The sequence below is a fragment of the Zonotrichia leucophrys genome, chromosome 8 (assembly GCF_028769735.1).
Source record: "Zonotrichia leucophrys gambelii isolate GWCS_2022_RI chromosome 8, RI_Zleu_2.0, whole genome shotgun sequence".
Taxonomy (NCBI): domain Eukaryota; kingdom Metazoa; phylum Chordata; class Aves; order Passeriformes; family Passerellidae; genus Zonotrichia; species Zonotrichia leucophrys.
In genome coordinates this window covers 26,304,031-26,331,603 of record NC_088178.1, presented here as the reverse complement: position 1 = coordinate 26,331,603, position 27,573 = coordinate 26,304,031, and positions in this window count along the sequence as shown.

Below are 27,573 nucleotides of genomic sequence, written 5' to 3'. Positions count from 1 at the left end.
TCCTGGGCTGGCTCCCTCACAACCCAAAGGGTTGGATCAAAGAGGCACCGCCTCAATTGTCCAGCAAAGGCAGTTTAAATCATGCCTTACAAAGTACAAATGTGTGTAAATATTTGTGCAAGATAAGATCGGGCGAGTGGCAGAGCAATATTTCAAAGAGCCGAGCCAAGGGCAAACAACAATTTATATGTGCTGGTCCAGAAAAATAAAATTAGGAAATGCAGCAATGTGTTTATGTTAGGGCAAGGCTTGCTCTGGAGTGTGTTTCTGTCAGTGGATGTCCCACACATGGGGCAGGCAGTGGAAATACAAGGGCAGGGCATGAGAAGAGATTTATCTGAAGAGCAGCCCTGGATCTCCTGAGGGACTCCTAATCAACCAGCCACAGGACATCAAAAGGCTTTGAGGAAAGGTTGGTGGATCTGCCAGATTGACATACACAGGCACAGGCAGCCAGTTGCTAAATTGTATTTTATTCAGAGCAAACACCCAGTGAGCCTGAGATAATCTGAGATAATCAATCTTTCTTTATTCAGAAGACAAAGTGTGTTATCTAAAGTAGCTGCGATGCTCTCTGGCAAGGATACATTTGAGATTTTCTCCTCTTAAATTAATATCTTTCATTAATACTTATAGCCCAGAGTCACAGCCCAGAGGGCACCACCAAAAGCCATCCTGAGCTGGAGGTTCAGAGGTGCTGTCCCACCCTGCCCCTCTCAGCAGGCAAACACTGCTCCTGCTGCCTGGGATGATGTGACACAAAAGCAGAATCTACTCACTGAAGAGACAGAAGAAAATCTGCACAGTTTATAGGTGGAGAGAAGACACTAGCAGTCTCTCAAATGGCTTAGCCCAGAGAAGGAATAGTATAAAACCCCTTGGGGGTGACCACACTGCAGTATGAGGTGACAATGAAAATCAGTACACCATTGTTATCAAGAATTTGTGCACCTCCGTTGCATTTTGTATCACAAACCTCATTCTCTACATCCCTTAATTGCTCTAACACTTTAAAACAGAAGCCAACAGAGCTGCTTCTGCCACAGCCACCTACATCTGCACATAGGGAGCCAAACCCCTGACCCTTCCCATCACCTGGTGTTCAAGCCATGCACAGACAGCAGGAGATGGTGGATAATCACTCAATCATTTGAGCTCTCAATTGTAGCCATCAGGTGTGAAAACATCAGGCTCCATGAGCTGGGCAAGGAATGAGAGTTGAGAGAGCCACTGTGCTCCAGCCACCATCAGCTGCCTCCTTCCCTCCCTTCACAGCCTCCTTGCTTTTTCCAGATGCTTTGCACTTCCCCCCTTTCTTCTGCCAGGTGTTTTTAGCACATCAATGCTGAAAATTTCAATGTGTCCTAGGATTCCAGCCTGCTTTTAACTAAACTGCCACAGACCTGTCTCCATGGAAGATGTTTCTTGCCAGAAGTATTATCTAATTTGCAAGCATTTTATGATTTTCTAAGAGTCATAAAAGACAGTATTAGGAAACAAGCAGGCAAGGGAAAAGATCCCTCCTGGTAGCCAAAGTGACCATATAATTGATTTTTATGAACAGCATCTGAAGGAATGAGTCACAGCCCATATGGCTGTTTTGGAATCCAGATATACATCGTGTTTTAAGCCCCTCAGAAGATTCATCCAAGTTTTTCACATACAATCAATGGTCATTAGAGGAGGACATGAATCATTACAGCTCCTCAGGCTGAGCACATGTTTGAAGGGTGAAGGTTTCACACATTCTCGCTCTATAAATACCCATCCAAGGCTGTGCAGAGATGGCAGAAAGGAAAAAGGTATCACAGAACAAACTGCAGACTCATTACAGAGCAGAGGCCTCCTCCCTGCGATGGGTGTAAATGCTATTAGCTTAGGACATGGTTCAAACTCCAGCTGAAGTCAGATGGAAAAACTTTACCTTCAAGTCAGGCTGTGTATCCTCTTTCTCCATGGCTTTAACCATTTTCTCATAGCTTGGCCCCAGCCGGTGACGAGGTTGGGTTACAAGTTTGCTCACTCAGCTGTGATGCTACACAAGCAACACCCACACAGTTCACATGTGCACACTTCCCATGCACATCTGGGCTGTCCAGAGGTGCAGGAACATCCCTCCTGTGGGCCCATGTTTGCAGAACCTCACACACGTCACACACAAGACACCAGCTTCACTCCTGGGTGCCTTGTGCAGCTCCTCCATCTCAGTCCACACTCCCTTCTTCAGAAGGTTCACATTCACCCAGGGGTGACACAGGAATGCATGCTGCATCTTCTGAAAGATGCTGAAAGCCCTCTTTGCAATGGCTCCAGACTTTTGCCTTCCAACTGACCCAGCAGCAGCATGAGAATTTTATTTACAATGACAGTGGACGCAACAGGTACAACTGGGCAGCTCTGCAAACAGGATTGTTAAATTAAATCACTTCATGTTCTAGCCCCAGGTGCTGGTCCACAATACCCTTCCTCATGACAGGCAGCACTGGAATATTTATTTATCACACATTGTGCCAGTTTTCAAGGACTCCCAGAGACAAATGTGTCTCCCAGTGCAAAACCTCCCTCTTGTTCCCATGGAAATCTCAGCCAAATAAATATTTTGCAAGTTCATTTGCTGCAGAAGAAAAAAGTCAGGGCTTATGCTCCAGGCACAGCACCTCCAGTGCATTCCTTTCATCCATCCATGCTCAGGAACACCTGAGATGTTTGGCCTAAATTGCACATTTTTTACCTTTGACAGACTTGTAGACCCAGGAGGGAATGTTGATGGTCCCATCCAGCTCCAGTGTGTGTGAAGCACAAACCAAACAGTCTCAGCTGATAATTTCTGCATCAAGCCCTGTGGCTTCCACTTGAGCTGGCACCAGCCACATTCCTGACATGCCACAGCTCCTCTGTCCTGTACCTCAGAGCTCCTGTGCTCCTCCAGGTACAGCCAAGGGCAGAAGGGACCTGCAGCCCCTCCTGCTGCCTTTTTGCCTTGATAAATGAGGAAACCAACTGGATGCCAGCAGTATTTTTAAAATCTGTCTGGTCCTGGAGCAAGTGAAGCCTCTGCATTCTTTGGTAACCAGCAATGGGGTGGTGGAGAACAGAGGGTCCATAATCTGTTGCACAGGTTTCACTGCACAACACCAGCACACATTCAAATCCCACTCTGAAGGGAAGCTGCAGGATTAGCATTGGCTCCCAGACCACTCCTGCTGTAACAAAACCCCTGCCTGCAGCTCGACAGAGGCACTAACAGGGTCTTTGATGATGACTGCCAAGGGAAGGCTCCAAGACAGACGAAAATTTTGAGGTTAGAATTTGAAAGGCAGTCAATCTTACCCTCATATTCGTGTTACAGCACATGAGAAACTATTCCAGAGGGAAATCTTACCAGGATGCTAAAAGAAATTTTATGAAGAACTAGAGTCATTCATCCAAAATGAGGATGAAAGAGTGACATGTTACCTGGGAGGAAAAGAAAGGTAATATTTTGCCCTCAGTTTTATTGTGCTTCTAAGGCAGTTCAGTCAGATAAAATTTGGAAAGACATCTGAAGATGAAAAGGCCCTGTACAAAAAAACAGATCCAGAGGATCATAACTTAAGGAAATATTATGCCAGTTGTAGCAAAAGTAGAAGTTTTCATATTGAAGTTATTTCATATTATTATGAAAGATACCAAGACTAGCATTCTTCCACCAGGAGATTTCCCAGATTTCCCACCCACATAGAGCCTGAAATCTCTCTATAAGGAGTTGTTCCCTACTTCATAGATCAAAGCCACCGTCCCCATGCTGGCAGCCCAGCTAGAAATAGGGCTGACATGCACTTTTGCATCTTTAGCCTTGACTTCAGTAGATATGCAAGTCTTTCTGAGCACATGGAGGATGATTTTACTCCTTGAATGTTGGGGGCATCTGTCTGGTTGGTTGCCCAGTTATCAGAGATGATTAAATCATGTCTCCAACACGGGTCAGTGCTGATGTGGGGCTGGGGGGATCTGTCCCCTCTGGTGAAACAGGAATCTCTGTGGTGCCAAGGACCCATGAGAACACAGCCAAACCCAGGCTCATGGCCTTGGGAACTCTCCCATGCCAAGAACAACAGTAAATAACCTGCTCTCCAGCAAGAAGCATGAGCATTTCCAAACTTAGCGGGGCCCTCTTCCCTTTCTCTTTTTTTCCTTCTTTTTATGCCTGAGAAAAGTCAAAACACTGGGATGCCTTGAAAATACAGAACAGCAAGGGCTGCTGAAGGGGATATTTGCAAGGAGCCCTGCCATGACCTCAGCTTTTAAATCATTTCAATCAGAAGGACTCAGAAGCCATGCCAATGCCAAATTATCCCCATGCAACACAAGAAAGGAAGCTAATCCCCACTCCTTGATGATAATTGGCACAATGAGAAACACCTTTCTGACACGGCTCAGCTCAGAGCCAAAAGGCAGGCTGTCTCAGGAGAAAACCTCTTCCAAGGAGCAGATGATGACAAAGCCTTGAGTGGTGCCTTGCCCCACGCCAGAGGTGTTCAAGGAAACAAAACACCTGGCCCTGCTGGCTCATCCCTGCAGCTGGCCACCAGCCATGGCTCACCTCCCCGTGGGTTTGGATGCAGGCAGGAATTCCTTCTCCTTTCCAGTGGCCAGACACACTTGATTTTCCAGCTATTCCACAGAGGAAATAATCCCCCAGGTGATTATGTGCCATGAGGGTCTGCACAGTGACTCAGCCCTTGTGGCTTTCAGTGGAGCCGACTTCACAGGAAGGTTTTTAGGGGAGGGAAAAGAATAATTCTTAATTAACGTGACAGGGAATAGATGTGGTGGTGAAACTCCAGGCAGATGCAGGTTTTACTCCCAGGTGACTTTCCATGCACCTACCCTCATGCCCAGGCCTGAACTGGCTCTTTTTAAGGGAAAAGAAATAATATTTTCCATGTAATTCAGAGGGGCAGACTGAAGATTTGTCACTGGCACCCACAAGATGACAGGTGGAGGTTTCAGCCAGAGTGCTGCCAAGGAATACTGGAGAGGGGATTACAACAAAACAGAACCACCTCAGCCTCAAAATCTCATTGCTGCTGTTTCTCAGGCGGTTTGAGTTGGGGAATCCAGAGCTCCCTCATCCCAGCCCTTCCAAGCCATGCCCCAAGATATGGAGCAGGGAAGGATGGATTTCCATTCTGGTGACTGGATCACCTCTAACCCATTAAACTGGTAAAGAACAGCAGGACCAGAGGATTGAAAAGGTCCTGGCAAGATCTGAGAATGCTTTTTTCATGTGCAAAAAGCCCCAGGTGCTGATGCAACCCACCACACACATCACCTGCCCCCAAAGGCAGAGAAAGGGATGCATCTTCAGCCCTGCTTTGCATAAGCAATGAGCAAGGGGCACTAACACAGAGATTTAGAAAACAAAAAACCACCCCAACCTTAACGGTTTCTGTTCAGAACCAGTTCTCCTCTGGGAGGGATAAGATGAGAAAGAGCAAATCACTTGTGACAGATGACAAGGTTGGTGGGAAATGCACTAATGGGAAGCACACACATCTCAGGAGGATGAAGGCAGTATAAAACCTTATAAAAAAAACAACTGCATGTCTGATTGGGCTGCTCACTGTGGTTCCTTTTGCAAAAGATATATTCATTTAAAGGCAAATCTTGATTTCTGCCATGAGCCCAGTATTAAACCAGTGATGTGAATTGGCATTAAAGTACAGTAATCTGTGTACCCCCAGATGTAGATTGGACCCAGATTTATACAGCCTGGGGAGGAAAAGGCTCCAGGGAGACCTTAGAGCCTTTTCCAGTGCCTAAAGGGGCTCCAGGAGAGCTGGAGAGGGACTTGGACAAGGGCATGTAGTGACAGGACAAGAGGGAATGGCTTCACACTGACATGGGGCAGGGTTAGATGGGATATTGGGGAAAAAATTCTGCCCTGTGAGGGTGGTGAGGCCCTGGCACAGGGTGCCCAGAGAAGCTGTGGCTGCCCCATCCCTGAAAGTGCCCAAGGCCAGATTGAATGGGATGTGGAGCAAACTGGGAGAGTGGGAAGTGTCCCTGCCCATGGCAGGGGGTGGAACTGGATGATAACTGGATGGTCTTTAAGGTTCCTTCCAACCCACCCCATTCTGTATTTATTGTTTGTATCCTGTGACATGAATATCCCCAGTACTGCTCCCAGGATGGGCAGGCATCCCAGCAGGCTGTGAGATACAAAAATCTATCAAAGAATACTGCATGGAGAAAATCGCATTCCAGTCCTTAGTCCTTTAAAGGACTGGTTTGATTTCTGAGATGCAGCCCACTGCTTTCTAACAGCACATGCTGCTTTTACGAGATGGTTCAGAGGAAAACATCCAGAACACTTATCAGCTGAAACCACAGGTAGCACACAGGGAAGCAGAGCAAGGGAATAACATGTTTTCCACATGCAGCTGTGCCCCATGCACACATGGAAAGCCCAGGGGACACTTAACCCTGAGTGCAGCTGCTGGGTTTAGTGCCACAGACCCACAGAAAGATTTATCTCTCACTCTCAAACAGGCAGGAGTTTGGTAGGGATTCAAGGAAAACAGTAGTGGATCCCCTTTCATTTAGCATCCTGAGGAAGTCTGGGCAGAGGACAAGTTTTAGCAAGAAAAAGCCACAGGTAGGAGCTGCTAATTTCTTGAATGAAGCTCAGACCATGGGAGGTCAGTAGCAAACCCTGCCTGCCACCCCCTCCATAACGTGCTGAAAGAGTTTAGAGTGCTCAGGAGCCCTGGGACACCAGAACCAAAAGGATTTTGTGTCATTGGAGTCAAGACAGCTTCTAAGATGGGTCTAGACAAATTTATGAAAGAAATATCTGAGATGTGGAGAAGATCCACATCTTCCATTAGCACAGGACACTGACCTACCACATCCCTCAATCCAAACATCCAAACATTTGTGCTACCCACAGCAAAACATCTTTGGGTTGGATATTTGCAGGACCAGCTGCAAACTGTCATCCTAAACAATTTTCTGCAATCCCAGCTATAACATGTTGCTCATTTTCATTACATCCCGGTTTTCCATCTCTGGGTGTGCCTTACCATGCTGAAATCTGATTCTGCCACTTAATTAATACCATAACTGCAGAGTGTAGCTGCCTTCCCTGTGCTGAGCACCATCCCCACGCTCCAAGGTATTTGTTGCTGCAACAAGGGAATACAAAGCTTTACACGCAGGAGATGGAAAAGGTTAAAGTCAATATTTTGGCTGGTGGAAATATTTATGGAAAGAACCCGTGAATTAGTGAGCTGTATTCATTCCACTGACATTTCCTAACTGCGTTAACCTTTTATATTTCTTGTGGTTGGCTCCTGTTTAATATGTTCTAATTATATAAGAACCAGGAAGCAAATGAACGGCTGAGATTAAAGTTAAACAACAGCCGTAAATACTGCAGGACAGATTCTCAGCACTGAGCCTGTACATTTAAGCTTCTGAATTCAATGCTGAGCAGATGAGACACGTAAGGCCATCAGGCACATGTGCAGAGCTCAGAATTTCTTGCCCACTCCCTCATTTGAGGGCAGAGCTTGTCCCTTTGATGGCACCGTGCTGGTGTTTCATTGCGCAGGGAGCGAAGCTCATCGGTTCATTCGAAGAAGGTTCACAAAGGACAAATAACTTCTGCAAAAATCACCATTTCCTCTGACCTTACTACCATGAGAAAAGAAAAAAGGGATTCAAGATGCTTCAGTAGTGATGCTCTCAGAGGCTTCAGCCAACCCTCAGCACTGATCAGGTAGAACTGAATGCGCTGAGTGCAGTGACAGCAGTTCCACCTCACACCGAGCAGCCAGTCCCTCAGCAGAGAATCACCAGTACAGCAATATCTGTTACAAAACACACAGCATCAGAGTGACTTTCTCCCAGCAAAGCCTGACATCACAGGCAAGCACAGACAGTTGCAAAGCTCAGCTGCACACAGGAAGATGTGAACAATCTGTCCCAGTTCTGCCGGACACACGGAAATGCCAGATGGTCACTCAGCTGCTCGCCACCTCAGAAGGGCATGGAGGAGGTTCCTGTGGGCAAGTTGTCCCTTTTGACAGGATACAGCTGAAGCTGGTGACCAAGGGAGCAGCAGCAATTTGCTGACACAGCCACAAACTCACACAGTTCAAGCTGGCCAGAGATGCTGACCTGGAGCAATTGCTCCTCTGCTGGAGAATTATTTCAGAGGGAGACATTCGACCATCACCTCTGCTTTGGGGGTAAGAATGGCACCACCAGCTCCACCAGCACTTGGCCAGGGTGCTCTCAGTCTGCAGGGCTGACCCCAATGCCATCCACACCTGCATGTCATCTTCCTTTGGCCAACATGGGACAGAATGGCTCTGATGGCATTAAATGCTCTACTTTTCATCGACCAGCCTCCTGCCTCCTGCCTCCTCACGGACAAAGCAACAAGGAAAAAGGGCATCATCTTTCATTTCTTCATCCTGTGTAATGTCCCTCCAGCTCCTTGCTCCCCTCTCTGTCCATGGTCCATAGGGTAGCTCAATATTCCTAATTGTTATCTTGTATCACAGCTTCTGATATGATGCAGCATCAAAGGGACTCATGCATGTGCTTACAATTAAATCCATGCCTAAACACTTTGCTGAGCCCAGGCATTCATTGAACTGCAGGCCAGTTCAATGAATGAATGAACAACTGCAGTTGTTCCTGAGGCACAGAGCATCTTTCCCCATAAGATGCCTCACACAGACAATTTGACCCCAGTTGGCCTTACCTACCCCACTAAAATAAAAATAAATATCTGGGAGTAATAATAATAAATGGTATTACCCTGGTAAAAAATTATTTCTTTTGTGTTTCCCAGAAGGGTACACAACATTCAAGGAAGGATGTTGCTGTCTCCTACTATCAACAATGCCAAAAATAAACAGAAATTAAGTTAAAGAGTCACGTTTCAAGAGGTACAAATTCAACCACAGCAAATATTTTGTGTGGATGTGGTATAGTTTAGACTCCAACGTGTTTCCTTATGGTCTATCTACTTCCTCTAAAAATATCAACTATAATCACTCCAGCTAAGCCTAACACAGAATAGCAATTCAACAAACATCTCCATTCCCCTGTTGCTTAGGAGGCAAAAGGAATCCTAGTAAGTCTGTAAGGGATTTTTGAGAGCAAATCTCTTGGCTGATGTGTTAAAAATCCCAGTGTTTGTCTTGCACAGCACTAGCAAAATCTGTTCACAGCCTAGACAGTCTCTGTTTTATTTTCAATAACTCTGATTTCCTCCACATGCACTAAAAAAAAAAAAAAAAAATTAAAAAAAAAAAGTTATTTGATACAGTGATCCTCTATTTTTTGTACATCTGGGAAAGCCTCTGCCTCTGGTCACAGTTTGCCCATGGTGTCATTAGAGACTTGAAAGGCTCAATGCTTTAACACACATTGGGATAAATAGTGTTACTTTAGCACAGGTGCAAACAGCTTTCTAATTATTATTAATTTAATAATACAGCCCTGCTGGCACACGCTAATTAGATCCATGTTGTCCTATGCAAGGGGAACAACACCAGGAATTTCCACAGCTGTCAGCTGCTGTCTTCTCCCAATTGCTATGGAAAGCAAACAAACCATGAAGGCAATTCATAATTATTACAAACACTCCCTAACCTAAACCACGTTGACATTTCTAAATCAGAGCTGCTTGCTTGCTCTTGTCTGTGGTGTCAGAAAGGGACCAGAGCCAGCTGCAGAAGGACAACCAACTATCAGATAATTTGAGGGCCAAACAATTAATTTGGTTTTAACAAGCTCTTTTTAGTACGAAGGAAGTGCTTCCCCCTTCATTCTGACCAACCCATCCCACCTCTCCCTCCATCCTAACATAAGACATTTTAGTTCCAGTGTTTTCTGGACTTTTCCTGCTGGGTTAGTGCTGCCCTGTTTGGAAAAGGCTTTGCTGTTGCTATCCATTGGGATTCCTTCCCCCCAGCTAAAATAAAGGAAGGAGAGCTGCAGTTTCCCCTGCCTGCTGCTGAGTCTCTCTGGGTTTTTCTCATAAATTCATTCCAAGAACATGGCTTAAGCTCTTAAGTGATATTCAAAGCCCTCAGCATGAGGTTTATGGCTTTCAACGTCTGCTGAGAATATAGTTATAACTGACAAGTTCTGAGGCAGGTATTTGGATGCTTTTCCACAAATACATCCCTATAAAACAGATCTCAACTCTGACATTGACCAAGACTTAATTTAAAGTGGTTTAGTAGAAGCAGCTGACAGATGAAAAAAAAGAAAAAAAAAAAAAAGGAGTCTTCATGCAGAGAAAAGCCTACAGGGCTGAATGTGCAGCTGAATGCCTTTTTGGCAGAGCCAGGACTCTCTGACTCTCCTTTGAACTCTGTATCACTCACTGATTTTGACTTTTTAAATTTAAATTGCCAGTTCTGCCATAAAAAGAGAGGAAATCCCTGTTTGCTATTTCTCTCCTATTATGGTTTCATTTAGATTTCATTACAATAATTTGGGTTTTGATTTGAGGCACTTCCTGAATGAATTCTTTGTCCTCTGTGAAAGCCCCCAGAGCGCAGCCAGGGCTGAGGAGCTCGGGGTGTGGGGATCAAGAGGCTTTCCCAGGGGACCCACATCCCCCTGCATGTGCATCCTAGATGGATAAACCTGGCTTGTGCAGGGGGATGCAGAGAGGGGAGGGTGCCAGGGTCAACCTGTGCCAGTCCCAAAATTGGGGTGACCCCATTTGTCATCCAGAGCAATGCGTCTCAAGAGAAATCAAGTCTAAACAAAGACTGATATTTACTCTCACATTCCCAACCCTCCCTTCTGCAGAGAGAAAAAATAACCTGCAAAATGAACCCAGGCACACCCAGAACCCTTTTTGGCTAAAGTGTAATTCTAAACCCCTGATTTACAACAACATATTCATAGTCTTCAAGCCATTGTTGAATTTGGGGAACACCAAGGGTCATAGAATGGTTTGGAGTGGAGAGGACCTTAAAAATCATTTCATTCTACCCCCCTGCCACGAGCAGAGATGCCTTCCACTAGATCAAGTCATTCAGAGCTCCATCCAACCTGGCTTTTCAGATGGAATAAGCCATTCCAGTCAGGCACACTTTGTACCGAGGTGCTCTGAGAAATGCTGAGAAGCACCAGAGCCCTTTGGCATGGGGAGCAATGGAGCCTCCCAGCCTTGAAGAGATGATGGTTTATCAGCAGGGAATGCCAGCCTGGAAGTCTGATGCAAGCGTTCACTGGAGTCAGGGCAAAAATTTATTGTCATTTTCCAATCAGCACAGAACCCTCAGATCTCCTGCACACCACCAAGCGTGCACGCTGAAATGCAAAATCAACGGCCTCGTTCAGAAACTCTCCTTTCCTTTATAGTGCACTGTGAAGTTTGAAACATCATGTTCAAGACCTCCCATGAGTGTGAGGTATGCTGAGAAAGACCAGTTCTTCCCCACAGGCTGATTTGCACTTTGAACCAAAAACAAAATGCAGCACACTTTACCTAGGAAATCGGATATGGACACTCTGCTCACACATTTAAAGGGTCTCCACATGAGCACACACAAGCTTGACTTTCCAGCCAAGACCAGGTGGGAGAGTCCTGCTCTTAAAACACTAACAGGAAGCCATGGGGTCATTCAACATCCCCACCCTCAAATAAAAGCTCCTCTTCCACTGACATATAGCTGAGGGCTCTTGCTTGTTTTTCCCAAACCACAAAACTGGCCTGGATGTTAATTGGAAATGGAAAATGTACCCAAATGTGATGACAGTCTATTAAAAAATAAAAGAACCTAATGTAGTAAACTCTCTCTGAGTACAAGAATGGCATGGTATAAACACTGTGGGCAGTCATAAACCTTCAGTTGGTTTTAACAGCTTTTCTTCCAGCCTAGTTTACCCTCAGCAAAGAGGTTTTTTTAGTTCATTGTGATCACAGTGGAACATCTTTTTTTAACATTTCCAAAAATTAAAAAAAAATAAGAAGAAAAGTATTTTGTAGCACTCCTTCAAAAATTCTCCTCACCCAAGGTGATGTGGTGCCTTTGGGAGCACAAAAATCTTCCCCTCCAGCCTTTGCATGAGCCAGGTCTCATCTCCAACAATGTGCCAGATGCTGTCCTGCATCCTGGGAAATAAGGTGAGAAACAGCTGAAGCCATCACTCCCATAAGCCTGGAGGCAGCAGGGAGTGCCTCTGAGCAAGTCTGGGGAGAAGAATGTGATATTCCTGAACAAAATTTGTATCAGAGCTGTATGTCCTGTCTCAACACTGATTTTTCTTTACCTGCCATAAGGTGCAGTCAAAAATTCACACCACAAAGAAATGTTGCTGAGCTTTTTAACCCTGGTTTAGAAATGGTCATCAAACAAATTAAGTTCAGCCACAATTTGTTGGACTGAAGGATTTAGATCTCCTGTTTAATATGGGAATATTTATAACTGGAACATAACTGGTAGAAAAGAGCCCCTTCATTTCATTGTTTCACATCACCTGCTCATACTGGGCCAAACAATCCTTCTTAAATCAAAATATGGCAGGAATAAAAGGGAGAGAAATGATGCTGAACAACATTCTCCTGTCAGGGAGGGATCATTTTGGGGTAGGATAATTAATCAGGCCCTGTCTAAATGGCTTCTGTCTTAAAGGGCTTCCTTCTCCTCCTGGCATATTCTCAGTGGGTCAGAAATGCCAGTGCAATATTATCATTCTGCCTCTGCATTTGAAATGCCACATTGATGAAACAGACCTTTATTGAACTTCAAAGGCCCATAATTATATATCCTCTCCTTCAGCTTTGATATTTTAATATTCAGCTGGTGAAATTATTATCTATTCCAGCCACAAAGCGTTTATTTATTTTGCTAGCTTTATCTCTGTTATTTCTGTGGTGGCAAGAGGCTGAGGAAGAAGCCCCCCTGCTTATTGGCAGCAGCAGAAAGTGGGAATTGAATGTACCAGGACTTTTATCTCCTGCAGCTGAAGAATGAAGCATTTGAACTCCTCCTCGAGCCCTCAGAAACCTCTCCCCACAGCCAGTTCCTCTCATTTATGCTTTTCAAGAGCCAGCCAAATTTCTTTATGTAGGTTTCCCTGTGCCATGAGGGAGCGCAGGAGTGAAGGAGACACCAGTCAGCACTAACGAAAGCATGAATTTTTCATCTAAAAAGGGCACTCTGTTTTTTTGGAAGCAGCAAAAAGAATTTTTTTTTTCTTTTTTTTTTTTGCTGGCGTTTCCTCAGCTCCAGCCTCACCAAGGTGGAAGAACGTGCAGCAGGGGCAAAAAATATTTTATGCATACATAATATTTTATGTATACATGCAGCCCAAACATAAATACACACAGGTAGAGCAGAGCTGGCTGACAAAACAAGGTGGTGTTTCATGGCTCTGCATCCCTCCCTCACCAGAAAAAACCCCTGTGAATATTCTATGCCCTTCTCCTCGGGTGTCTCAGCAACAGGACTGAGCTGCAAAGTTCAGAGCAAAACCTGCATTGTCCAAGCTCAGCTCCCAGACCTGGCCCAAACCTCCAACAAAACTAAGTGAAAAGTGCATTTACATCACCAAGAGATTTCAAAATTTGGTAACCCCCCAACACTTTCAGAGATCTCTGCACCTCACTGAGACAGAGCTGTAGGCAGGAGGTGCTGGGAATGACACCAGAATGATGTTATCAAGGCATTGCAGAGCCATTTCTGAGCTAAATCCCCTCAGATATGCCTGGATCTCTCTCCTGGTGAGCAAGGATGATGGTTGATCCTGTGCAGGCATCTCTCAGGAGTCCTCACAAGCCTTCCCTCTCTCTGTTGGGTCATTTCCAGACAATCCTGAAATCAAACCTGTGTTAGATGAGCGCAGCATCAGCATATGGCTTTCATCAGGTGATTCCCATGCTCTTCAGGAACGTGACTGAATTGCCCTTCACAGCAGCCCCTGATGGGATGATGGGATTCAGCAGCTTTTGCTCTGCCTTGATGAGCTGGAAACTGAAAAAAATTAAGTCTCTGTCACCTTTCCAAACTTGCAATGTGAAACAGCAGAAGTGATAGAAATGCCATTGAGAGGCCTGAGCTCCTTGTCTCACACTTCCTGGGACAGGCTTCCCAAAATCCAGCTCCATTAAGAAAGTATTTCCCCACAAGGGAGACAGGAAAAACTGGCCAGTTGGAGTAGGACATTAACATCAAGATGTTCCATAAAACTGCAATCCTTCCCTTAAAAAAAAAAAAAAAAAAGTTAAAAAATGAAATGATGGATGCTTACCATGGGTTTCCCAGCATTTAAGCTGAAGAAGCTCTTGCTGCAACATATGGGGTGGGTGTCCAGGCCAGAAACCCTTCTCCTTCAGCCCTGGGAGCCCAACCTGATGACAGGGGGGAGGAATTGAGGCTGGAAGGTTCTGGAAGAGGTGCAGGTTTCCCACATCCAGCCTCACGCTGGCTCCGTCTGTAGCTCTGTCTGCTGCCTCTGGACATCTCCTGAGGGGATCCAAACTGCACCAGAGCTTGCCAGGGAACACTGGTGAATGTGGGCATGTCCCACATTCCCACATTCCCACAGAGCCCTGCCCACTCAGGGAACCTTCCAGAAGCAGAGGGAAATGACCAGAAGCCACTCCCTGAGCAGCAGACAGGGCTCATGGTGCCCAGCCCTGTGACAGGAGGCATTGAAATCCAGACTGTTGGTGCCCCAAACCTCAGCCTTACACCCCCAAACCCCCCTCGAGCATCTCATTTTTATTTTACCATCATTTACCCAGCATTTCCCAGCCACTGAGGAATAGATTCCTGGTCAGCTGCAGGAGCCTGCTGTCTCTTTCCAGGATTAAGTTGTTTATTTTCTTACATGGGCCTTTGGGAAAGCTATGATCCTGTTTATGCCACGGTCAGTGTTATCATAATCCAGAAACTTTAATGCCTAGGGAAAAAATAAAATAAAAAGGTACCATCTGGGAGAATGGGGACATTATTGAGGCTGAGAGGTGACCAGGAGTCAAAGCTCCTCTTCACTGAGCAATGGCTTGGCTTGATTCTCCAGCTCACGGAGATGCTCAGCACAGGAAAGGCAAAAAACTCCTCTTAAAGCCAAACTGGGTAATTATGTATTCACCAGGAATTTGGGGAGAAGGAACAGGCAGAACCTCACAGGGCACTTTCTTTTTTTTTTTTGCCAATGAAAGAACTCGGTTTCTAGCAGTACTGAAAAATCTTGGGGGGTTTATTTGCAAATTTTCATACAAAAATGACTTTGTGTTCGGAAACGTTAACGCCTGAATTTCGGCCCCTGAAAAGATGCAAAGGAAATGGAAATCTAAACGAGTAGCATATGCCATCCCCTTGGCTCCACCAAGGAAAATATTTGGCTTCCACTTACAGCTACCCCAATCAAAAAGAAGTTTGGGTTGCAGGAATGTAAGTCAAAGTGAATGTTAAATTTACATTAGACATTTGTTAATTAGCTAGCAAATGAATCACCTCCGTGGACTGGCATGGTCCACACACAATTTTAAAGCAAACACTTTTGTGTCAAGTTTAACTGTTGCCCTGGAGTTCACTAAGCAGAAACATTCCAAAATGGAATTATTAATAAGATTTTCTTATATTATTAAAAACATCATGATTAAAATACCATGGTGGGTATTTGCAGGCAGGGGAATAGAAGGGAGACTCAGTAGGTGTTTATTAAATCCATTTCCACATATACCTCCAGCCTGAGTGTGCTCTCCCTTCCCCTGCAAGCAAAACCCTCTTTTACCTGGCATTTATCCCTGTGGGTGCCTCTGGTTATTGCAGCCTGGCCAGCAGGATTTGTTGGCTTCATCAATATTCAGGTTAAACGCTAATTTCTTTTAGCAGGCAGGAGCTCTGTCACCTTTCTCAGTGTGTCATGTGAGCACGTTAAGGGACCAAAATATTTTCCTGGAGAGTTTAAGAAACATTTCTAAGGCTGTGCCTCGGTGGGGACTGGAATATTGCTTAGAGCTGCTGGGTTGGTAGTACACACAAATCTAAATCTTGGCCTCAGTCTTCCTCTTCCTTCTGAAGCTGCTGACACCTCAGAAATGGCTTTGGTAGATCCAGGACTAAGGAACCTCTGTGGCCTCAGTTCCTGATCCCACACAGTTTCTGTGCTGGGTTTTCCCCCAGTGAGCAGCCAAACAACCCAAATAAAGCTATCAGGCTTTTCTATTGACACTGGGACCCTGGTAAACTTTCTTGTACACCAACATCTGAGACTCAAGTGCCCCAAGACCTTCAGAAAAGGATATCACTTTTTTTCTTTATTTTTTTTCCTTCACTTCCTTTGAGCTTAGGCCAAAAGCCAAAGTCATAAATGGAAACAGTTATTCTGGGCTCAATATCACCTTTTGTGCAATGACAAAAATAATGTGTTGTTGAACTGTTTGGCACAGCTGCCCCAGCATGTGACAAGAAGCTAATTGCATTTGAAGCCAAATCCACTCGAGAAAACAAGAATCCAACTTATAGCAACTCATATTTTGCCAGTTTTTTCTGCTCCAAACTCATATTCTCTTCCGTTTTTCCTCTCTCTCGTGACATCCTTTCCTTCTCTTTTTTTTAAGCACTCGTGCAGAGTTTGCAGCTGAGCTTGCAGACAGTCTCTGCTGCCCCTCTCCCAGCCTTGCTCAGCCCGTGATAACCAAATCCGTCCCGCAGAGCTGAGCTCTTTTTCCACCATCACACACTACATTAATTCACTCAACACATTTGTTTGCAGCTGTCTTCCATCACCAGCCCCACACCCAGCTGGCTCCTCACAGCACAGGGAGAACTTAATTTTCCACTAATGAAGGGATAAAGCAGGTAGCTTTTTGTCATGCTCTGGTGCCCCCCTCCCAGAAAATTTTGCTGTGTTTTACTGGGAAAACACAAAAAGTGCAATAAAATGCTTGAGCTCCTGGGTTTGGTCAGAAGGTGGGTGAGCGAGTCTGAGCCTCTTCAGGGAAGGAGCAGATTTCAGATTTTTAAGCAAGTTTAGCCAAATCAAACAGTGTCTTCATAACACAAGCTGGTCATTCCTGCAGATGTGTGGTTCTTCTGTAAAAGGCACAGCTATGGATTTACCATGAATTATCATGTGGCTTCTCCTATTTCTGCCCCCAAACCATCCCCTTGTTTGCTTTCACAAACAAATGCTAAAGAAAAACAACAACATCGACCACCACAAAACAAACCCAAACAAAACCCCAGCAAACAAACAATCAACAAAATCTTACTCAGAGGTTTGCAAAAAGATTTGCTTTCAGTGATTTCTCCAAATCTGAGGCTCCAAACACAGCGTGGGGTTTTCTGTCCCATGAAATTTACTTTGCACCTGATATTTGGGAGGCATTTTGCTTTTCTCTCCCTCACTCTTCGTCTCTTAGTTCTAATGTCAAACACAGGCAGTAGCTTTGAAGCTTTTTCCAAATGAAAATGCCAGAAGAGTCCTGGTTTTCCAGCCAGCCTGCCAACTCCAGCGATCATTAATTTTATGTGCTAATTTTAAAGTTGATTAGTTTTGTGTCTCTGACTTCAAAGGCAAATCCAGTGTAAAACCTGAGATCTACTTAAAATGTATAAATAATTTTGTAAAAATGTCTTTCTTGTGAAAAATTCCAGTATTTTTATTTCAAGGAACACAAGTTTCCTTCCAATAGCATGCATGCACGCTGCTGAAGATCTCCATACCAAATATTTGGTTTATTCCAAAGAAGTCCTGACAAAATTTAGAAGGGTTAAATAAATCAGGCTGAAAGTGTTTTCATTGGTTCCACTGGTGGCACTGTGGATGTTGTTAGTGAAGTATGCGTGTAACATATGTGCAGAGCAATTATGTTTTGCAGTTACAAAACACTATTCATTTGATTAAATAAAATGACAGAGATTTTGGTCTGGTTCTGCCCTCAGATATTACACAGTCACTTGACTGGAGCACAATTTTGACTATTTTCCCAGCTCATCAGCACATTAAAACCAGCTGTGGCTCTCAATAAATTGTTTCAGCAGAACCCACTGAAAATATCCGTATTTTCCTTCCTCCCAGCCCAACAAATGAAACTCAGGGGTCATTATGGTAATTTTAATTATGATTTGGTAGGGATGGCCTTCACTGAAATCTGTAGTTCCATAAACAACATGCTTCTTCTGTCATATTAGATTTCTTTATTTCAATTGTAAAGTCACAAAACCATGTGCTTCCTATTTTAGCTCCTGGACCCCCTGCTAAATTTATACAAATGAAGGAGTGGTAGCACAGGGAGAACAGCAGCCAGGAGTGTCCAGGGCTTTATTCCTGCTCGCGAAAAGGTCTTTATTCATTCTGCAAACAACAAAAAGAGGAAAGAAATAATAATAATAATAATAAAATAAATAAATAAAAAAAGAAGAAAACCAAAGCAGAACTCAACGGAGTGGGAGCAGAGGCAGAGCCCCAGAGTGACAGAGGTTTGTAAATGTGCAACAACTGCCTGAGCCGCGAGCTCGTACACGGCTGCAAAGTGGAACCAGCTGCCAGTGCCTGGCTCGCGGCACCAGCGCTGGGACACGTCACAAAAACCTTCCCCAGCGCTGCAAACAATTACCCTGGGCTCTTGTTTGTTCCATTTTATCAGGGGCTCTGGGCTGGGGGAGACAAAAGGGAGGAGAAATGTGAAGGGGAATGAGAGGAAAATGGTTAAGAAGGGCTTCGCTTGGGTTTGGTTTGGTCTCGCTGGGGTTGTCCAAGCAGAGGTTCCCCTATCCCACTCCCACATCTCTCTGCCAGGGAAAATTCAAGTCCCTCCTAAATCTGCAGTAGCATTTAGGCTGCGTTTTAACAGAGCCCTTAAGCAAGTGCCTAATTTTAAGCAGCTGATTTATTCTATTTACTGCAAGCTGAGTGTGCCAGTGGGTGATGCAGAATGTAGATAAACACAGATCTGACTTTACTCAATAACTCAAACAATTCAGAGCCCATAATATAAAGATGTCATTGTACCAGTTTGTTGTTTCTGCCACGTGTTTCAGCATCCTGTACACAACCAAGCAGTTAAAGTGCTGCTGGGAGAGGCCTTTCCTACTAGGGGAACACTGGAAAAACATATTGACAAACAATTGTCTTGAACAAAGCCCAAGCATTCCCTTTGACAATGTGCATTGCATTTGCAAGACAAATTTTGGCTGGAAAAGGGGCATTTTGGCCAGGAATTAAGTATATATGTGGGAGAAAAGTTCCTCTGGAAACATGAGGAGCTGGATTTGCACTGAGGAACTCACACCATTGGCTTGACCTCATCCTGATTCCATATAATTCCACACAAACACTTTAATTCTCCCATCACAGAAGTCATATAATGAGGGAGACATTTGTGTCTGCCCCACCATGAAGTGTCACTTGTGATAATGAATTTCATGTTTGTCACAGGAAGAGTTTGTGGGACCAAATTTGAGTTTGGGAAGTGTCTCAAAATGTCAAATTTCTCGGGGGGCAAACAAGCTTGTGAAAATCAAAACCAGGAATGAACCAAAGTAGTGGAAATTCCAGTCAAAATTGTTAGACTGGTTCCCTGCCTTTTGTTGACAGTCAGATTTTGGAAAAGAACAATTAGTGTAATAGGTTCTGGGAGCTACTGAGCCAGAAACTGGGGAAAAAATGGAAACCAAGAGAAACAGCTGAAATATCTTCTCATTCTCATTTAGATTGTGGTTGGAGCAACTGAATGGCTGTTTTTTCTGGTCCACTTGTGTAATATTGAAAAACTGGGGAGGGGAGGAATTGTCCCAAGTCGACCTTATGGAACAAAGGGGAAAACCGTGGGACAAAGAGAAAAAGAAACAGAAAAAAGGGAAAGATTTTCTTTGGAGAACTGAGAAGCACGCAGCTTTTTCTGCTGAGATGAATCAATGGCTTTGCTCAGTCCTAAATTAGATTATATATTTTCTTTTCAGACTGTTTTTAGCGGGAGGCAGGAAAGATACTCTTGGTTGTATTAGGAGAATTGAAGGATATTCCAGGAAAAAAAACAAAACAAAACCAAGAAAAAGTTTGGATTGAAAGGCAGATTTTTTCAGAGGATTTTTTGAATAGATATTTCAAATAAAATAAAAAGAAAATAAAGTTTTCTGATTCAAACTTGTTGAAATTCAGCTGCTTTTTTTTTTTTTTTTTTTTACAGATCTGTTTTCACAGGGTCAAAATGAAGGTGTTTGATATAAATTTGCAGAACGACCGAATTAACCATAAATTAACCGTTTACGAAGGGAAGAAAGGAGAAAGCACCATATCATGTTTGGGGCACAGGGTGGGGACTGAGGCCCAGACCATCATGGCAGAGCCCCTGCCCAGATCTTTCCTGGAGCCAGGATCAGCCCCAAGGCTGAGACCCTGCAAATATGGGATCCAAGGTCTGTGCCAGCAGGAGCTCAATGCCACCAGCCTGAGACAGGAGAAAGCAAACATCCATGGGAGCTGCAGGTGGTGAGAAATGTAGGAATTGCAGGGCAGGGATGAGACCTGAGTGAGATCAGCCACTGGATCCCTGCAAAGAGCCAGGGGAGGAAAGGCAGACACACAAACCCATTGCAGCAAGCCAGGTGCTGGTGCCACGAAGCCAAGAAATGACAACATCCACCTCTGAAAGCAAGGAGATTTGTTACCTGCTGAGTTGATGGATGCCTGCACTCCTATTTTGGGCACATTTAAGATATAAAGCCCTTCTACACCATCCTGGTTCTGAGAGTATTGCTCCCAATCGTTTGGGATTGGGCTTTATCCTTCTAGCATTGGTTCCCTGCAAGACAGGATTGTCCTGCTGAGGGGTCAGGTATCCAAAAGTAATCAGAGTTTAATCTAGACTGGTTGTAGTCAATGTTCTTGAGCACAGAATCTGGTCAAGAAGGACTCACATTCTGAGTTCTTGAAGCTCTCATTCCTTGGGAGCTCAGTTTAGCACCATCCCAAGTGTCCCTGTAGCCTCATGGAAAGACTGGGAGCACAGCAAAGGGTTCCCCATCCCCACAACACTTCATCCCAGAAGTCTTTTACAACATCCTCCAAAAAGATGCCCACATGTCCTGGATTCACACACCTGAACTTTGTTGTAGGGCTAAGACTCCCCTATGACTTGAGGGACTTTCATTCACGGACCCCATGGGAGCTGGCAGCTTGGTGTCAGGCAGGTGAAGGGCCTAAGAGCTTAATTCCAAGGAAAAACGGTGCCTAAATTCCCTTTTAAAAAATTGAACTTACTTGAACAAGTTCCAAAAGTTCCACTGGGGCAAAATTGAACAAGCAGAAGGAGTAATTCACAGCACTGATGAGGGCAGTGCCAGAAAAACCTTACAGGAGAGGGCAGAGTTCTCCCCTCTGCAGAAAATCCAGCTGGCTTCAAGGGCACTAAAAATATCTCTTGTGGCACGAGGAGAGGAATCCAGATCTAATCCTTTGCTCCTGACTGAAAGGCATTACATTAAAACATGTTTTCAAATGGTGGTTCCCATGAGCTGCTAAAACTGTCCTGGACAGCAGCCCTGGTGAGGGCCCATAGGTGACACCAGGGACACAGCAGTGGGGTCAGCCCTCCCTGCAGCTGCTGCTGTCCCTGATCCCAGCCTGGGACACCTGTAACTCCAGCCCTCATTGCTTCAAAAGGGACTTTTCACAGTGGAGAAGAGCCAAACCAGGACCTTCCCAGCGCTAACAAATGGAGAATTCAGCCCCTCTCTGGTTCTCACGGCGGGGTCAGGCACAGCTGTGCTCAGCCCCGATCCTGGGCCAAGGGCTCTAAAGCTGCTTGGATACATTGGCCTTCCTGCATCTTTGAAAAGGTTGTCAAAGCCTTCTGTGAAACAGCTGAAAAGATTTATTAAATTCGGCAGAAAGCTCCAGAATTTCAAACAGGGCTATTTCATGAGAATTAACTGGTTCTGTCTTTGATTTTCCCTGCACTCAGGCCCAGCTGACGGCACCAAGGTCTAACATGAGGAGATGCATTTAGTGCCTGCACTGAAATCTCCCATCAAATCATCCATTGCTGCTTCAGTTGTACATTTATTTCTCTTTACATCCCTAAGACACAAACCCCAGCCAACCCCTGACTGCCCTGCAATGAGGTCATCCCTTAAGAATTGTGGCATCACCACCTGGTGAAGCCCAAACAGAGGTAAAGTCACTCAGGAATTATTTTCTTCTTCCATGTGGAGCAGGGAGAGGCACAGAGCTGAGAAATCACAGGTGCCATCCAAAACTGAGCAGTGGTGGTGGAGGAGGCAGGGAAGGGCTCCATGGGTTGAGGAGTGAGGGCTGAGGGTTGTTCCCACTCCCTGCTTCAATGCCCTGCCAGGAACAGCAGGTGCTGTGCCTGGGAACTTGCCCCTCTGAACAGGTTCTCACCCCTTGTCCCCAGCTGCGCAGAGGGACGGATATGCACCCGCAGCTGGTGCAGAGCTGCATGTGCCAAGCCAGGAAATGTCCCAAATGCTTGGCTACACACTCCCCATTATATCTGCCCCACCTCAGCGCAGTGGGATCTCCGTCCTTTGGCAGCAAGCTGTGCTGAGGTACTGGAAGCCCTTCTCCAGCCACAGGCACTGGAGATACCTCCTTGCTGTGACCCTTACAAGACCAAAAATCCAACAAGGTCAAAGGCTGAAGGTGCAAAATACATACACAGAGCTCCCCCTGCCCCTACAGAAACTGAAGGCAAATTCCTCCAACTGCAAAACAAGGGAATGTAAGCTGCACGGATAGCTTGAGAGCCAGGTTATAAAACAAAATTAAGCATTAAATATTCTTAACAAAGGCAATCTGGGCTCACTGTGTTCTGTTTTTGTTATGTTTTCCCCCTGTTTTATGCTGCTTTAACCTTCGGTTGTTGCTGTTGGAATCCTCTTTGCGCTGTTCCACTTGTCATTCTTCTTATTTTTATTAGAGACACTTTGGCAGAAGACTTATCAAAATGCGCTGAGCTTGTCAACAAACGTCATTAGCAACGAGTCGAGGCAGACAGTGTAAGCAGGGAAAGGGCATGGGAAAATATGCAATATAAAATAATTTTGTATCTCGAAGAAATGCAGCAGAATAATAATGGCAAAAGCCTCGCTGTAAATTATTTGTGCTGCTACAGGAGTAAATTCCCACTGTTAAGTGATTCCTAGACAGGCTTCAAGGGATCAGATGCTCTTCTGGAAGAAAAAGGTGCAGCTTCCTCGAAATGAAGGGTTTGGCCACTTTGTGCAGGTTGAGACATTCTACACCCCACGTTGGATAAGTTTAAAACCTCAAATGGCAGATTAAGGACTAGGTCTCGTCCTCTGGAAATCAAAACCAGCCCACTGGCAAAAGTGCAGCTGTACCAACCTATGCCAGAATCATGCTTTCTTCTGGGCTAATATTACACCCTGCTCCATCCAAGACACCCACACATCCAGCGCCGTGCTGGGGTTCAACCTCAACATGCCAAGCTGCTCATTCCAGGGCTCAAAATCTGCCCTGCTCCCAATCCCCTGCTTTGAAGTTCCCTCAAAGACATTTGCTTACTTAGCACATGCAAGAGAAGGTGAAGTCTGACCCCACCATCCACGGGTGGTGTCCACTTTCATAAGGGTATGAGAAGAAAAAATAAATCACTGCGAAACGAACGTAAGCGAAGCCGCGCGCTGTGCTTGCCCGAATTAGGCCTGGGGTTTGTGCTGCAGGTTCTCTACAAGAAGGGCTGGAATTCAGTAGGCTTAGGTTAATCAAAATAAATCATGAGGTCAATGGTAAGGTGAAAGCCGAAAGGCATCCCACCCACCCATGCACCCACCACAGCACATCAGCAGCAAGCAGAGATTTGCTCTCCTGGTATCCCAAAGCTCAGGGAAGGTGTGTGAGCCCCTGGGGTTCATCATTCATCCTGATTAGTGCTGGTTGCAGCTCTTGGGAGAGCAGCTTCTCCTAAGGGAAGAAATCAGGCTGCTCCTGGCCAAGGCTGATGGTCAGGGGGGTTTCTTTAGCCTCATGGGCTCCATGGGACACCAGTGTGGAGGGAAGGATGCTCCCAAGGGTGGCTGAGCCACAGGAACACAGGAGAATCCCCAAATGGCCACAAGGCTGATCCAGCACTGGCCCTGGAGGCAGGAGAGGGGCAGATGTGCTATGGTGCTGCATCATAAACACTGCTGGAGGGAGGGGACAGGGGGACAGAGCAAAGGAGGCGAAGCTTGGAAGAAAAAGCTGCTTAAAATTGAAAACATTTTAATTGATCACGCCACTAATCTCTTCAATATGCCACTAAGTGTGATGTGCTCTGGCACGCCTCCTAAACCACACACAGGAACTCAAACATCTCAGATTTGGGGCTGTGCCCTCCTCAGGGCAGGGAATATCCATGTGCACAGCACTGGAGCGCATGTATGGAACAAGGACACAAAATGATTTTGCAAACCTGACTCAGTCTTTCTGGAAGCTAATGGGATTTCATTGGGCTGAACTGAGGCTGTGTGCCTTTTTGCCTCAGGGAGTAGTTTTATGGCCAAAATAATATGTGCCATATGGGAAAACCCCACAGAAATTAATAGGAGTGCAACCAGTAGAATTGGAGAGAAATGAAATAATCTATGGAAATGGCTGTGTAATCTCTAGAATTTGATAGAGAATGATCCCCTCTTGCAAAGACTTTTTAAGACATTCTATAGAATTGCAATGATGTAATTCAGTTTTAAACCCTATTCAAAAACCTCCAAAGCCTAAGAATGGTTATTGTTTTCTTATTACATTCTCTAAGACTTTTCCATAAGGAAAGAGCTGGTATTCTCATAACATCTCCACTATGCCAATATGAAGGAATATAAAACCACTGGGTTTAATTATATCAGGCACATAAATGTCTTCCAAAGCATTACATGTATCTGTAGACATGCAAACACTCATCCATACAAATTAGGTGCCATTGGAACCAACAGAGTTGAACCCACTCCTCTGGGACCAGCTACTGAAACAACTCTGGGTGACTGACATGGCTTTTAAAGGCCACAGGAGGGAATGGGCTGGAAGGATCTTATGAAATGCTTTTGGAGGTGGAAAAATACCAATGCACTGAGATGGAAACTGTTTGGAGGAACATGATGGGTTTGCTCCCACTCCTTTCTTGCAAAGAGGAGTTTTTGGTAGTGCGCAGAAAGGGAGTTTGTGAGAGCATCCTGCAGCCTGGGGTGGGGAGGCAGCTGGGATGTGACAGGCACAGCCTTGAGGGCTGGGAATGGAGCCTAGAGAGCTGGCAGCCCGAGCATTTCCCTCACCAGGGGACTGCAAGGTATTTGTTCTCCTCCTTTCCCTCTCCCACTCATCCATTTCCAACGAGACCCATTGGTTCTCAGTGAGATGGAGATGGAGGAACAGCCCTGAGATATCAAAGTGAGATGGAAAAATTGGGCTTCACCCAGCTCTGCCCCCAAAAAATGAAGGGGAGAGGTGAGGGTGGCAGCCTGAAGCCTGCCCACGGGTCAGGAGGGGCTGGTGGAGCATGCCTGGGATTCTTCCACCAGTGCCAAACTGGGCCATCACAGAAAGTGGGGAGTTGCTAAATGTTGTGAAACACAGAAGGGGAAAAAGAAAAAAAGTTATATTAAAGTAATAAATGAAAGCAAAAGTGCTCTCTGTCAGGGGTCTGGGAGCAGGGGAAATCTCAGTGTGCGGTAGGCCGGTGCAAAATGCATCTTGGCATGGTTTTCTGCACTGGAGGAAAAAAGGACATAAATAGATGCAAAAAAAATCATATGGCTGGCTGGTGGAGTGTGCATGTACTTGTCATTAGGGAGCTCCAACCCCTGATTTAGTGAAGTACTTCAGTGGATGTTTAATTTTCGGCATGTTAGTGATGAACTGGGTCATAGAGCACTAATGAAAATGACGGGTGTTGATCTAAAAATTACAAAAAAATAAACAAGAAAGAAAGATATGTATTTCTTTTTAATATTTCTCGGGAATGTTATTGTTTGAAAACAAAAAGCCCTTAAATATGTTTTACACAAACTTTCAAATTTAGATTTCCTACCGAGCTCGACTCCTCTTCCCAAAGGATCTCAGAAAAAAAAAATCCAGCAAATTAGAGAATTTTCTTGGAAAATACATGGTTTTGCCATTTCTTTAAACACAAATGCATGGCTGTGGACCTCCTGACTGGGCTCAGTGTCACACCAACACAGGGCAGAAAGAACCACACCAAACATATGAAAAAGCTCAACACAAGCCTTTCACATCTACCCCTGCCACATGGTGAATTTGCCTCAATTTGGCTTTTATTATTCAGTTCAAACGATGGTCCCTGAGGTGGACCAAATTTCAAATAAGTGCTGGCTCTGCTTCAAGGGAGCACGAGCCACTTTATAGCTTCAGGTGCAAAGACTCCGTAATTTTCTTTTTCACATAACAATTTGACAAAGTCAGAATGTGACAATTTTAGTCACACTGCAAGAATCTTCCCAAATCCCTGCCTGCTCCAAGGCCACCTGTCAGGGAATCTCGCCCTGAGCCTTTAGGCTGCTGTGATTTACATTCTATTATTTTATTGGACACCAGCAAAGAACACAGTGAAAAAATGAAGAGTAGATCATCAAGGCCAAACTTTTCCTTTAGTAATCATGTTCAGCTGTCTTTTCAGCAACAGCAGTACAGGGTGAGGCAGCAATTTTGCTTTATCAGCCTAAATCTTAATTAAAAAATTTATAATAAATGCTTCTTGTTTGGGAACAGAGAGGGCAGAAGAAAGCCAGAAGTTATTTTTCTTCATCCGATAGCCATCAGGAGTGAAAAATCCCAGTTTATACTCTGGATTTCATCACTTGTGTGCAAAACCAACCTAACATCACTGAGTCTGGCATGCTGGGTGCTGCCAGAGAAAATCCCTGCAGGAAATAAATGTTCATTTGAGGAGGGCTCAGTGTCTCTGGTGACCCTCTCATGGGACAGGAGAGGGTCATTATGTTATGGGTAAAGCAAGCAGGTCTGCAGGCACTTTGAAACCTTGGAAATCAGGCTGCTCTGGTTTTTGGGAGGATGCTGAATGCTTTTTTCCTCCCAAAATTAGACTGGGCCATGTTCAGGGCTGAGCAGGCCTCCTCTGCAAGTCCATCAGCCCCAAGGCAGGGCGTGGGAGCAGCCAAAGGTATTTGTCAGCCTGGGGAGTCTGGTGTAAGTGCAAATGGGATTTTGGCTTCCCCCTGCCGAGAATGACCTCCCAGCTGCCTGGGATCCGTCCTGCTGGCAGAGTCTGCCACAGGTGGCACCATCTGTGCCACCAAGGCCAACCCAAACAGCTCATTCCCAGCTGCAGGGAAGGGCTGGGAACGCGATGGTGACTCCCAGGCAGGGCAGAGGGTGCCTCACACACTAGCTCCCTTGTGGAGGAGGAACGGTCAATAATCAGCACCTGCAGGCAGCTTCCAGCCCTGGCAATAAGCACAAATATGTCTCCTGGCATGGCCTTCTAGGAAAACATCAGCTGAAAAAGGCTCCTGTGCCAGAGACATTCCATGGCGCGTGTGCCACCGCCCCACGGCAGCTGCTCACCGAGGGGACGTGAGCTGCAGATCCAGCAAC